This window comes from Grus americana, chromosome 4, assembly GCF_028858705.1.
Source record: "Grus americana isolate bGruAme1 chromosome 4, bGruAme1.mat, whole genome shotgun sequence".
NCBI classification, from domain to species: Eukaryota; Metazoa; Chordata; class Aves; order Gruiformes; family Gruidae; genus Grus; species Grus americana.
The window spans coordinates 12,234,718-12,249,625 of record NC_072855.1 but is presented as its reverse complement, the minus strand read 5'-3'; the positions used below and the strand labels follow the sequence as shown (position 1 = coordinate 12,249,625).

Sequence of the window (14,908 nt, the reverse complement as noted above, 5' to 3'; positions counted from 1 at the left end):
TACTAAACTACCTGAGAATGACAGATATATATAATGTATTTAATATGTAATATAATGTAGCATATAATAAAAAACAAAACAAATAAAAGTTTGGTTAAAACCCAGCCTTTAAGGAGATCAGCTTGCAATACAATACTTTCTGTATGGATTTCTGCTACAGAAAGCCGTATTTCTCAATTATCTATATCTATACTTCCTGTCTAAATCTGAAGTATACTTATAAAAAAATTACATTTTGGCAATAAATTCAAGTCACTGGTTCTCCCTGGCCTTCCTTTCAAAATCCCAAATCTCTAACATTAGTCAGATGTAGGATTCATGTTTAAATGGATTAGTAAATTATTGGTTAAACCCAGATGCTTCCTCTTCCCAAAAATTATGGCCTCTAACGTGCACTTTTTCTAAGGACACAAGCAACAAAATTTTCCCTAATTCTAGCTGTAGTTTCCCATGTACCTCCAAGTGATGACTCCCAAGGCACTACACAACCAGCTTCCTTCTCACTTTTTCTGTCTTCAGAACATGTTTTCCTGTGATTTAACGACACTTTTTTTTTTTTAAACAGTGGTAATAAAACTAATTATTTTTGGTGTCTATTTAAGATTAAGAACCACAGTCACCCAAATGCAAGACATCTTAACTAGTGAGGCACTCAGCACTGCAGTCTAAATAAAAATCTCAGAGCTGAATAAACCAACATTTGCTATACAATTGACCTTGTATGAGACCAATATGGCAAATTTCTCATAAAAGAGAGAACTAATATTGTACAGAAATTCTCAGAAATACACAGCTAACAATTTTATATCATAAAACTAATTTTCCAAGAATCTCTCCCTCGGTCATCATTCCTGCATTTCCAGGCTCTATTCAAAGATGTTTTCACTGAGTCCCTTGAGCTTTCAAAGCATTGAAGTAGCCACACAAACATGTTGTGGCAGACTTTTTTGTAAGAACTGAGTAAACCTAAAGTAGGAGTACAAATAATGCATCTATCTATGCAAATCCAAAGAATGATCATCTTGTTTTAAACCTCCTGAATAAATTCTTTTACTTCAGAAAAATTACTCATTTCATACGGCTGGAAGTGAGCTTTGGAGGTGACATTCCTCTGAGTAAATGCAAATGCTTACAATGTAGACATCTGTAGCTGAGCTAGTTGCCCTAGGTTCGATGCAAAGTCAATGGAGAAATTTAGGCTTCCTAAAATAGACATCTAGAACAGATCAGGTTAATTGCATCCTAGAGAAGCAGATTTCTATCCCCTGATTGTAAAGGAAGTCTACAGGGAACGAGCTCAGCTATAGACCTGCTCTCTTGTGTGTGGCTCGAGTCTGGCAGGAGGTATCCCGCTCTAAGTGCCTATCAGCTTTCACGTGCATTTAATTTGAAAATATGACTCATGTTTACTGAACCGACAATGAAAAAGAGCCTTCTCATTACAGTAAAGCTATTTAAATACAATAAAAAGTTGTTTAAATCTAGACGTGTTATTTTCACATGCATATTTAATAGTGCTATTATTACTTATCGTTTTTATGCCATCTCTGATCTGTGCTCAACCAGTTTTACTGAGAATGTAAGAGAAATACCTAGACTTACATTTTCAGAAGTACACATTAACTGGCACCATAGGGAGCCACAGCGGAGCTCACACAGAGTCTGCTTGGTCTCTGACTCACTCCGCATGCACATGAGGCTGCTGTCACAAGCACCAGGGATGGGCAGGACTTGTGAGCACATGATCACACTTAGCTTCATATTCTCATTTTTTCAGTACAGATGGGCCAAGTGAGTGCTTTTCTTAGTGCCTTGCAAGTACCAGTAGTTGAGTCCTAATTTAGAAGTGAACAGATTAAAACAGTTTCTCCTCAGTTAGAAAGCACATTGCCAAATGCTAATCTTCAAGATCAGTAAATATAACATTACTTCATAAAAATGCATTCTCATTTCACTCTAACTTCAGCTTCCATGCCATCCTTCTGTCACAGCTTCATCACGGGTTCTCCCAGCCTCAAAACTCTGGTGTGAAAAACATAACAGATTTGAATCATAGAATCATAGATTCACTGAATAATGCAGTTATATATGCCACCACTACTTTTCTGTATCCCATTACTACTCTTCTACACCTGATGCACACAAGCATTGATGCATTTATTTCACAAATCTTGTTACTATTGGAAATCATTCTCCTCTTCGATCAATGACCAAGTTGGTTGCCCTCTGCTTCACTTTGCCTTTGGTTGCACATGTTGGGTTGCATTCTGTCCCTGAAGGATAGTGACTGAAAATAAACTGAAATGAAAGCCCCTACATAATTACTGCCCATGGTCTTTTGATAAGAAATCAGACCCAAACAAATTCCCATTGGCAAGACTCTGAAAATCACCATGCTGGAGCACCTTGGTCTCATTTCTTACAAGGGAGGACTTTCTCACCATTTGTCTTCTAAAGCAGTTTGTCAAGATACTGACTCCATCATACTTTCCTCTCACATGAAAGTTCACAACAGATGCAGGTACTCGATGAAATACAGAGTAAGGTAAGGCAAAAAAAAAAAAAAAAAGGATAGCAGCCAATTAGATAGAGGATAGGCTGCCATTCAGTCATGAATGTATGCCGAGCCCAAAAACCCTCCAGCATGGGGCAAGCTTTTGCTTAAGAACAAGCATAAACATAAATAATAATGAATATGATTACTATGGGGTAGGATATTTACAAATGCAGTGATTTCACTGTGGAGACAAACCTGTTTAATGTTTTCCAAGTCCAGCAGAAATATTGTCATCTTTGGACAGTGCAGTCAGATTGAGCTCACCCTGCACTGTCGAGTGCCCTGTATGAGTAGATGCCGATCGATGATCATTTGGAAATGTGTTTGGAAAAGCAGCTGTCACTCACAAGCAATACACCATTTTAAATTTTCCCTTCAGAAGTTAATATTTGAATCTGGGAACTAATAGCAATCTGACCTAACAAGTATCTTAGCAAAAATCCTGCAATAATGATACAGCAAAAGAGTGGTGACACGTTATTTATTTCTTACCTAACAGAACACACAGTTCCTGCCTTGAAAGATTCTGAAAATGGGTGTACATGTGAAGAAGGTAGGAGAAAACCTCTGGGAAGACAAAGAAGCTAGGGCAATACAAACCTATCCAAATCAATTCCTTCGCAAGTCTTAATACGCATTTTACAGTCATTTAGCTAGTTTAATAATGCCATTTCTTAGCTCTCACACTTGGAACAGATGGGATGCAGCGCTCTGATCCTTAAATTAAAGAACATGCAACTTTATGCTGACAAAGCTTTTAATCATCCAGGACACACAGTCTACCACCGTCAGGGTTTTAATTCAGTGACATAGTTCCATGGTGCCATCAGGTAAAGAAAGGAAAAAAATGGTATCCTCAGAAGTCCGGATTCTAGTAATTTTCACTACTAGTCGCAAGCCAGCAGACAAGCTGAATGTAAAACAAGATAATGGCAGCAGACAATGAAAATTCTCACTGAAAGGGCTCTCTGCTGGTGTTCAGTACTTCCCAGCAGTCCTGTTATTAGGGTCCCAAGTCCCTGATCTTCCTCTTATTAGTCAATGACAAAAATCCACTTGCCTACAAGCAGAGGAAAAGTCATTGTAGGCATAGATGATATTTCTTAAGCACAGGAAGAAAGAGTCATCACTCTGATCGTATCTCCAAATTAAAATTTGAATAAAATTATTAAATGCTCTATTTGGTTTACTACAGCATAAATAATCACTTAAAAGTCCATAGGAAAATGTGCTTTACATGAGAAATCAGCAACCACTGAACAATTTATTTTTCCAGGTGGCTTTTATCATTCTGTTCTTAACAGTTTGAAGTGGCATTTTCCCCCTCTGCTTTGGACACGTTCCACTGGTGAATGCGGAGTATCTGTTTCCTCCTTACAAAAATCTCATTGGGAAGAAATTCTCACTTTAAGAAAAGAAACAATGACAGAAGGAATTTAACATTTTCCTAGATAGGCTTACCTCAGAAAATGTCCAATAATTACAATTTTGGAGAATTATGCCATTAATAATGACTTCTCCAATCCAAGGAAAAACCCTGTGTCCGCTTTCATGTAGTTACACCTCGACAGACTCTACCAGCACACAGGTACAGTTGCCCAATATTATGTTGTGCCTTTCTGAACTATGCAAAAATGTTTTTTTATCATTGACTGTAGCCAAACTACCCTGTGAAGTGCTAAGGTACACACAGAGCCATGCTTCATTCCACCCCTCCCAGAGCTCACAAAAGCCTTCGAGAATTACACACATACTTTTAGTTGCTTCATTGCACTGGGTGCAGCTGAACTGAATAGGGGAAGGATTATTTTGGCAGACTACTGCAACGAAGTGAACTGATCCGGGATGGTCATGACCCCCTATAGCTGACCCTAGCGAATGCAAAGGAAAGTGCGCGTATGTGCGGAGAGTTGCAGCACGTCTCACGTCACTGAGGTAACTTGCACGGCCCTTCTCCACTGGCTCGCTGGGAGAAGAGCGCAGTCTGTCATTGTAACAGCAAACAGTATAGCACTACGTGACGCTGCTCACGCCAGGAGTACACGGCTGTACAACAGCAGGTGAGACGTCTGTTCCATAGACTCTGTGGCAGAAGGGGAAGGTGGGCAAACCCCCGTAAACTGCAGTTCAAAAGTGGTGTGACAAATGGTCTTATGGATATAACACCTAGCATTATTCCAAAAATTGTTTCACAGGTAAAGTAGATAAATGCTTGCTTATGCCAGAGATTAGGAGAATTCCTAAAGTCATTTGAGTTGCAGGAGTTAAGATGAAAGCTTATAAAATGAGGGTGACTATAGAAAGAAAAGGGAAAAGATGCTATAGGATTCTTACACGCTTCTCTCCCTTCTAGGTACTTCACTGAATTGAAGTTGGATTACGGTTTTGTACTGAAATCTTGGAAGTGTTGAGGCACTAGCAGGGCTGATGAGACAGATGACCAGTGTACCAAAATTCTTACAACTTACGCATTTTCGTCAAGCATTCAGGGAGATGAAGTCAGTTCTCCCCTTCCCTCTGCACCCTCAGCATCTGCCATTTCCAGTTCCTACTGGAAGCCATTAATTTTTCATGAGTTATTAACATGTGAAGAGGTGCTCTAGGGTACCAAGTGCCCTGTAAGTCACTGATGACAACTTACTAGAAGGGCACACACTTCTTTGGCTCATACATATATATATATATAGCTCAAGCAAGGGAACATTCCTGCTATGTTGTCTCTGGGCATCTTTGGTCCTGGCTCAGCCAGGTGACTGGACCATCCAGGGGATGCCTCCTGGCCAAGAACAGCTCTGCAGTCATACCTAGGAAAGCTGTGCACCTTCATTTCATGTATCTTTACTTTCAGATATTTACATTTAGATCTAGCTCTGGGTTGTCTGGATCCTGACTCACAGAGGAAAGCACTTAGATCTCAGTAGGAAGCAGCCCTTGCCTACAGTGATGTACGGGGAAAGACCTGGACTCTTTCACAACTACTGCTTCCAAGTCACCTCCCTGAAGGGAAAGAAGAACTTAACTAGTGTAAATGCAAAGACTGAGACTACTTAAAGCACACTCAAACCAAGCTAAGGTTTGATCCCTATTTGGCAGAGTATTTTTTCTTGATTTGGTTGTTTTTCTTTAAAGCTGGCAGAATGACAACCCCAGAACAGCTGGTTTTTTGCAAGGGCTGGTATGTCAGGAAACCTAGCCCAAATGACCCCGAGTCTCAAAGACTGATTTCACCCTTTGCTCTCATAAAGTGCAATAACCTTCAGGGCAATCTGAGTTCACACTTAGATCTTGGAGCCTGTAGATGTACTGACCATAAACCAGAATTGAATCCCCAAGTGCAAGTACAGCAGAGCCAGTCCCATAATGCTTAAAAAGATATTACTGTGGCAGGGAAAAGAAGTTGAAGGAGTTGAAAAGGGTTGAAGAAGTCTAAAAATCCCCAAACATCATAACTCTTCAAGACGGCTTTTGCTTTCCTTGTAATTTAATCAATATTTCAGTTGTTTCTTTAGGGGAGACAGTTGCATGGACCTTCTGCACATACCTGTAATTGCCCTGATGTTGTACAGAGAGCTACTGTTTACAGGGAAGCCTTCAGTATAGCTTATTTTTAACACTCAAATTACTTTTGAAAAGTTACATAGTTGGACCATAAGCAAGAGAAGAAAAAATGAGAGATCTGGAGAAGATGAGGTCAGAGGGGTGACAGCTCTCAGCAAGATTTTCCACATATGCAAAATCTAGACTCGGCATTTTGTAAACAATAATAAAGAAGATCCAAAGGGATGTGAGGGAAATTGCAGCGTGGAGATGCTGTGAGGCTAAGTCATTGCAGACAGACAGACGGGAACAGCAGTCACCAAGAGCCTAATTGGGACTTGAGTCAGGTTAAAATTAACTGTTGCGTCTTTTTGGCTTCTTGGGTACAGTTTGATCCAGATCAGCTCCAGGATCAGGCTCAGGACGTGGCTGTCACAAGGTGTCTCGGTGGCCCCAAGCCGCAGCAGTGGAGGTCGGTGGGAAGGCTCCTTTTGGGGTCAGAAAGGTTGATGTGAGGTGGGCACACTTACACCCCCTGAGCTGACTCCTGTCCGTGGGGGCTCCCGTTCAGCAGAGCAGCGCAAGCACGCGCACAACCCAAAGCACTAATCTCACCGACACCAAATAAGATGATTCATTTATTTAAAGCTGAGCGCTTGCATAAACACTTCTTTGAGCTCCCGGGAAAGAAGTGCAGGACAGACCAAGAAGCTGCAAAAAGTGAACCAAGGACAGCAGAAAAGTCCCAGAGAAGATGAAAAGTTCAAAAGCCAGAGGGACAGACAAACTTTCCCAGAGAGGGAACAACTCTTCCTTTCCCCAGAGGACACTTGTTTTGTTTATCTGAGGTTTTTGGTATGTGCTTTCAGCTGTCTGCATGTTTGGGGGCTTGTTTTCATTAATTTCTGAAGTGAGAGACTTTTAGGTTTTTTGGTGTTGGTTGGTTTTTTTTTTTTAAGGTCTCTAACTGTTTTGTTGGTTTTTTTTCTTTTAAATGAGACCTTACTTGTTAAATATCCCTTTTTTCAGCAGAACTAACTAACCTTGGAAATAGAATTGTTTTTGTAACCAGGTGGGATCCTACCCATCTGCACTCAGCATTATTCACTCTGGCCCTCATCCAGAATTTTCCCCAAGACTCTTCAGGGTGGATTTCATTCCTGTTAAGCTCGAAACAAAATGCCGTGGCCTGACCTAGTCTCTATCTCCTTTCAGCTCTCCTGGCTCTTCCCGCAGGACCCACCATCCACCCATCATCCCCCATCCAAGGAGACTCACAGCTTTTCATGGTCCAAATGGCAAACACATGGTGCAGATAGAGGGATCAGGCGAGGAGAAGAGCTCTGTGTACTCACAGAAGCTCCTCAGCCTGAACATCTTTTTTCCCCTCCTCCAAGAAGCGAATCTTTTCATTTTCCAAAGGGTATTTTTTGATAACGTTGTGTGTTAACACAGTTGAAAATTGGTTAGCTCCTGACATTCTCAGGTATTTTTTCCCCTGTCTCTATCTCCTACGGCCAGCGACAATATCCAGTAAGTATTTCACTCTATTCCCTAGCACAGATTTGGCTTACACGAATAAATCCCACTCTCCACAAAGGGCAATTTCTTTCGGTTTGATCTAGGCTAAGCTCCAGCGGCAGAACAGCATCAAAGAGCGGCCCCTCTGCAGCTCAGCTCCCGGCCACCGCTGCCCCGGTGACACTCAGCAGTCCTACTTCTCCTTATCTAACGGCTTTGCCTTTTACGTTATCTAGCTTATTTTCAACTCCTGCCATTTTATCATTTCCTCATTGCGGCCCACCCTGCTTGCAGGGCTGAAACGGTATCTTTTCGTTCGGTCTACGCCAGCAGCAGGCAGCCAGGGGGTTTGCTGCGTGCTCAGCAAGCAGGAGCCCCCCAACAACAGCCAGGACTCGTCTCCCAAGGCCGGTTCCCGCTGGCAGCTTCCCCTCTCCCCCTCATCCTCCTGCTGGAATGGGACCACTCATGGCTTTGGCCTCTTAAAACCCCTCTGCAGAGCAGCTGTTGGTGCCTGGCTGCTGGAGCTCATGGTCCAGTGTTTCAGCCTCTCCCCGCCCCATCCTCTGCTTGGGCAGAGATGCCAGGATGGGACCCAGGAGCTGAAGCTGGCTCAACAGCAAGGACAAGCAGTGCGTTGGCTGACAGCACCGTCTGAAACCACCCAAGGATGTCTGTCTGTCAAACGCTTCCCCTCGGCTGCCAAAATCCTCAGGGAGAGCCCCGGTATTTGAAGACGGATGATGCACAGCATCGTTCTGGACAGGCTCCTCTCCACTCAGGTTTGCTGGTCTCCAGGGCAGGGGCTGAGAGCTGCGGCCACTGCCCTGCCTAGTGCCAGTTCAGCAGCTGGGGCCATAAAATCTGTCAAAGTGACATGGCACACACAGAGGAAAGCCCTGAAGTCATTCTTTCCATAGCCAGCTAGCCAATTCACGTGATTTTCTTTTTCCTGACAGAGTAGGTAACCATTTTGCTAAACATATTTCATGTTTTATGAGCATTTTCCTCACACCTGCTATTGCACCTTTCTTACAGCATTTCAAGCTTCCTTGTCCAAATCTGGTACCAAGGTAGCTTCTGCCAAGAATTAGCTGCTTAAAACCCACAAAAAATATAGATCATACCCTGCTCTTGGCCATTAGCATTACTAGTCGGAAGCTCAGGGTCTTAACCTTTTACTTGATAGTATAACAGTAAATATATATATTTATTAACAATTAGCCATTTTCCTTTCAAAACCTGTGTGACAAAGGCAGCTCTAATACATATTGCCGATACATATACACACTATCTACCTACATACATCTACATATATATCTGTATGTATCACATATGCACACAACCATATGCCCGTGAAGGAAGTTAGAACTACACACTAGCAATTCCGTCTGTCCCTGTTGCTTTTTGCTCTCCCATCTACCTGTTAGCTAGGACTTTGCTGCAAGGAAGCCAGGCATGAAGTGACAACCTGTTACTGTACTGAGACCTGGAAAGGAAGGCAAGAATGTTGTACTTGCTGCAGCAGGTAAGAAAAGGAAAACAAAGGAATTTGAAAAAGGCAGTGAACTTGGTCTAACAGTGGAAAAAAAAAAATCTAAAAACACAAGATGTTTTAAATTTCAGTACAACTTCAAAACCAGACCAAGGTCAGTAGGGAAAACCAACCAACCAAACACAAAACAAACAAACAAAACACTTGCAGGGTGTTAATAATGTTTTGCATACTTGAAAGTGGGATGTTGCAGCTGATCAGCTGCCATTGGCACTATACAGCAAAAGGCTGGAGCTGCAACGGCTCGGGAACGATTTCCCAATGCCATTGAGACTTAGTGGAAGTCTCTTCCACTGCTTTACAATCATCATATTTTCTTAATCAGCCCAACAGCACAAGGTAAAAATTTAAATCTGCCTACAAAGCTGGCGCAGATGGGAAAACCTCAGTCCTGGTTGTTTTATTTTAAACAAAACCTACAGTAGCTCCCATTGTTTGTTTGTTTTCCCCCCCAGACTCGACAGCATGTGGCTGGTGAGCCACACTGATAGATGCGATAAAGCTCCTGCCAGATCTGATTGATGACTGCTCTAGGAAATGCTGTGAAGGTCACGCTGTAATTTTCTGTTTGCAGCTGCTCCTGGTAAGAAATGGTACAGCAAAATAAATTCTGGATCAGCTAATTGCTAATAACAGGGAAATTCCCTCCTTACCTTGCCTTCTCTTCCAGTTTTGAGCAACAGGAATGCCATAAGCACGTGTAACCGATGAGAGACCACAGAAGTTTCAGAGAGATACTTAAACATACTTTAATGGACAAAAAAAATCCACCCACAGCGACTGGCCAATTATTGAGACTTCATAGATTTGAAGACAGTGCATAGTAGTTTAGCTTGAAAGTGGCATAATAAAGAGCTTTTACTATTTGCTTCTCTGCAAAACTGAGATAACCTACCACTACACATTCTCTGTGAAGGAGTGCTATCTATGATAATGTGAATACATGAATTAAGCTCCTTTCCCAAAGTTCGTCACTTTAGATGAACCAAGCAAGCGTGCTCATTAAAAGTGGCTATGAGCTCTGGATAAATTCCGTGAGCCAGAACATCAGTCAGTCAAGTAGGATACCAAAAGCTTGTTTTCCATAAATGTTTAGATGTGATTAGGACAGTGATAAGAGACTTTGGGGAATTCACAAACATGATATAATGACAGTCCCCTAATGAATAATATATATTTAGTGCAACTCATAGCGATTACCTCACATTCACAAAGTGCTGTATTTCTTGGGGGTAAAATGCTGTTATCTTTGAGACATCAGCTACATTACTGATTAAATTTGAAACCACTTGTGTACTCTTTTCTGGCACTTATTAATGGATGGAAATATTTTTATTCAGCATTTTGTACTCATAAAGATTTTGGCACAATAAGGACATTACCAACATCTGTACCAGAGAAAGACAGCCTTTAGCACTCAGCTCAAAAATACACGATGGCAGAGAGATGCTGGCAGCAGAAATCCCCCAGATAGTCAAAATATCCCACCACTATGTCACCATGAAAGGAATAATGCACTGATTTTTTTTTTTAAATGTTTATTTCTTTTTCAGATTAGGAAAGAGATTTAAAGACGACAGTCCTATGCAGTTCTGCTTGTTTTACTGCCAAACATACACCACCAACTTTTAAGATACCACTACACGTAAGGAGCAGTATCTGTACAAAACCAAACCTATAAAAAAAGTCCTCTTAGGAGTTTCTTTCCCAGATTTCTTGATGAATAGGGGTAAAAACATACAACTGATATTGATTCATCCTTTTCACAGCCTAGCGTATTCTCCCAGGGTGACTCTGAGAGAGGTGATCACCATCAGCTCGTTTGGACATTGCTATGTGTTAAGGGTGCTCAGCAGTCAAATCTTACTATGCACCGACTATCATGAGTGACTTTCTGTCAAGGTGGTGTAGGGATAACGGACGGCAGACAACTCTATTGTTCTGCCATTCAGGATTTAATTTCTTACCACATCTCTGGAAAATAGGGCTTGTGTCCCAAAAGGTTCATTTGTTACGCGCTATGAGATATCTCCTCTTTGCACAAACCCCAATTTTGTTCCTGCAATACTATTCATTAACATTACTAGCATCAGCATGTGTTTCATGACCCAGAAAGTGAAGAGTTAACTTTTAATCAGATAGTAACAGCCATTTAGCTATACATAGTATTTTACAGTGCTGCTGCATATGCAATACAAATACAAGACCTTAATGTATATGTAAATGGGTGAGTGCAGTCCAAACACCTGCACACCTTACGCGGGGTCACCCCCACGCGATTGCAGCTACATGTTTTCCTACCTGCTCACAGTGTTGACAGACTATTCTTGGTATTGCTTTACACAGACACTCCCCAAAAAGACATCTGGTATGATGTTAAAAACTTATATTTGCTCTAAGGCCAGCTTAGGATGCTTCATAGCAGAAAAGCTAATTCCTCCTAAATTTCAATACATAACCTTGCGAGACATAGAAGAGGAAGGAGTATATTCAAGAGTTAGTTTTTTCAGTCCTGGTTCAGAGTTCACAGTAAGTCTGTGCTGTGGTTGACTTCCATTTTTCTATTTTTTTTGTTGGGTTTGGGTGTAAGAGTTGAACTGGGAGCCTAAGAACATTTTATATTATTTATATCTATTAATATCTACTGGATATGTATATATACTGGAATAATATCTACTGAGTATGTAACACACTCACCTGCCCAGCCCAGACAGACAGTTCCTGTGCCAGATGGAACACTGTATTTGTCAATAAACTGATGAATCAGAGGAAATTCAGGGTCATACCAGTAGCTGGGTGTCATTCACATGTAAAACAAGTTGAATTGCATAACTGGAGGTGATGCACGAATTTTTCGAAAAGTTGACACAGTAGGCTTTAGTGTGACTAAAACCATAATAATATAGAGTGAACTAAACTATGTGAGTTTGGAAGTGCAAGTCCTTGCATCCCACCCTCCCACTTCAGCAAGAGATCTCTTGCAAATGAATATAAAGCCAACCATTCCTCCTCCTCGCCCCCTCCTTGCAAAACAAAGAGCACAGCTTTGAACAATGCAGTTAACCAGACGGGCTCCTGGATACCATACTCCCATTGACGGACGTATCAGATACGAAACTTTTGAAAATGGCCGGAAATTAAATCAGTCGAGTCCAGATTGCATAAACCAGCCCTGAACCGCTGGCTCTTTGTCCTGGGGCAATGTCTCAAGGAAGTCTGCAGTGAGCACCACGGCAAGAGAGCGTCAGGAGATGAAAATGAAAAACCTCTCCACTAAGGTTATAAGATTTTAAAATATTGTGAATGGCTGACCTGTGTCTTTGCATTTTACCCCTCCTTGTTGCCACTGCTTCAAGAAACACTGCAACTTCAACCCCAAATATCTTCTAAATCCCTTGATCTAAAAATCTACCTGAGACCCAGGAACATCACATAACACTTTGAATTTTGCTGACAATTTCCTGGGAAATATATTGCCATATATTACCAAAGGCAGTGAGTATGTGCTCATTGTTCTGTGCACAGGCTTGCCACCGTGACCACTGGGTAGCCAGACACAAAGAAAACATTAGATGCTTCTTTTCAGAATCCATTTTAAATTCTTCTTAAACCCATCTGGTGCCCTATAGCCACAGAAAGACAGGACTGCTCTCCCTCCAGCTCTAATGCAGGATTCGCTCCTGTTCCACCCAGTTCCAAAAGGAAAAAGGAATTGTTCAAAAGGAGAAAGTAATTGTGCAGCTCTTCCTATGGAAACCACCAGGAGGCATAAGGGATGACTGAAGGGCACCAAGTGCCCATATAGGAGAGCGCTGATGGATGGATCCATCTGGCTGCCAAGCTGTTCCCTTGTCCCCCTGCACCGACCCTTCCTGGAGAAGCAGAGAAAAAGAACTTCATAATACTGCTATTTTCAGAAAAGGAAAAAGTGGTCCTGTAACACTGGGAGCAAGCAGTGACAGAGCACCTGCGAGGGCGAGATACTACAGATATGGAAAATACCTCCGAGAGCCGAACCGAGCCACGCCGTGACATTTTTTTCCCCTATGGAACAAAACAAAGAACTGCACAAAGAACAGCAGAATCCGTTGGCTTAGAAAGCCCTGGACTGCAGCACAATAATTAATTAGATCTTTCTGGCTTTGCAATGTATTATTTTCTAGTCAAATCTCAGCTGAAAAGATCAGTCATCACAAAGGTATGATAAATAAAACAGGCACAGACACACCAAGTGTTTGCATCAAACTGATCGTATAGGATCCAGAGGGGAGATTAGCTCAATACTTCCCTGTTCCTGACATCTGTCTTGTCTCGCCGTTCAGAAGTGTGCATTCATTCATCTACGCTGCCTTTCTGGGCAAGCGAACGCCTTGGTTTCTGAGGGATGCCTGCCTGAATCCATTCACCTCCTCTGACTCCAGAGCTTGTAGTTCATAAAGCGACATCTGCTTTTGGCTCTTTATCTGGCTCTTTTGCCGCCTATTATTTTCCTACCGGCTAAATCTTTGGCAAGTTTTTTCTCCCCCCCCCCCCCCGACGCATAACGCGCGCAGAACCGACAAAGTTAAAATTGAGTTCCCAAAAAAACCCTCAGTGGAAGAAATCAAAATACGTCGCTGTGAACTGAACCGTCGCCTACCAATCGCAGGCTGCTTTTTAGTTTTAACCTCTCTGTTAAACAGGAAATAAAAAGGAGGGGGTCGGATGGGGAAGCCAATGGGACAGATCTGGAAGGATGGTTCTTTTCGCCTTTGCCCTTACTGAATCCAGGACTGTAACATGATGCAATCTCTCCGCTATGATGAAACGGGTTCAAATGGCAAAGTCTGGAGAGAGACCACCTCTTCCCACCCTACAAGCAGAAAATAATGAAACGCTCAGCGGTACAAAGAAGCAGCAGCCCGGGCTCCCCCGGCTGCCAGGCTGTTGCCCTTCCCCGGGAAGAGATGCGAGTGTCGGGATCGCACACAGAGGGGTTTCACCCCACAGAAGCTCAGCCGGATTTTTGGTCTTTCAGAGGCCGGGCACGGGCCGCACCGCGCAGCGATGCCGGGGCCCGGCGGGGGGCGGAGGGGGACGGCAGCCGCCGGAGCTGCCGCCGCCTGATGCTCGGGTTCCCTCACAGCTTTTTCCATGTGCTTCTCCCGGCCAAGAAAACAAGCGAACCTTTTTTTTTTTTTTTCGTTTAGGCTTTTTTTCCAGTAAGCCCACAGCTTTCCTAGCACGGGGCTGCCTGGAGCAGCAGCGGAGCCTCGGCAGAAAAAGCCCTTTTCTGAATCCAGCCCTTCCCCTCCCTCTTTTTCCTCCTCTTTTCCCTCCCCGCCCGCGGAGCTCCGGTGAGAGAGATGCTGCCTGGAGCTCGGGGAGAGCCGGCGGGGGCCGCGGGAGCCGTCCTTACCTTTCCGGCCGTCCTGCCGCGGCTGCCGGCACAAAGCGGGCTCCGCGCAGCACCGGGGGCGGGCGCAGCTCCGGCCGCGCAGCGCAGCGCCGCGGAGCGCAGCCAGCACCGCGCCGCGCCGGGGGCGGGGAGAGGCGGGACCGGGCGGGCCGGCACCTCCCGCCGGCACCTCCTGCCCGCCCCGTCCCACCGCCCCCGGGCTGCCAGCCCCCGCCCCGCGGGGAGGGGACAGGGGTGAGGCGGAGCGAGCGGAACAAAGGCGGGGGGGGTGTGGGGGTGTGGGGTGTGTGCGTGGGGCGGCTTTGTAGCCCCCTCCGGGAGGGGTCGGGGTGCGGCAGCC

General features: G+C 43.7%; 1 protein-coding gene across 2 annotated transcripts in view; it reads right to left on the bottom strand.

Moving 5' to 3' along the window:
- Positions 1-14,707, bottom strand: part of AFAP1 (actin filament associated protein 1) — a 120,001-nt gene extending 105,294 nt beyond the window's left edge. For both annotated transcript variants that reach the window (XM_054824061.1, XM_054824062.1), the window contains exon 1: positions 14,569-14,707. The gene's annotated coding sequence lies outside the window, so the exon portion shown is untranslated. The remainder of the gene's footprint in view (positions 1-14,568) is intronic.
- Between the last annotated feature and the right edge of the window lie 201 nt (positions 14,708-14,908).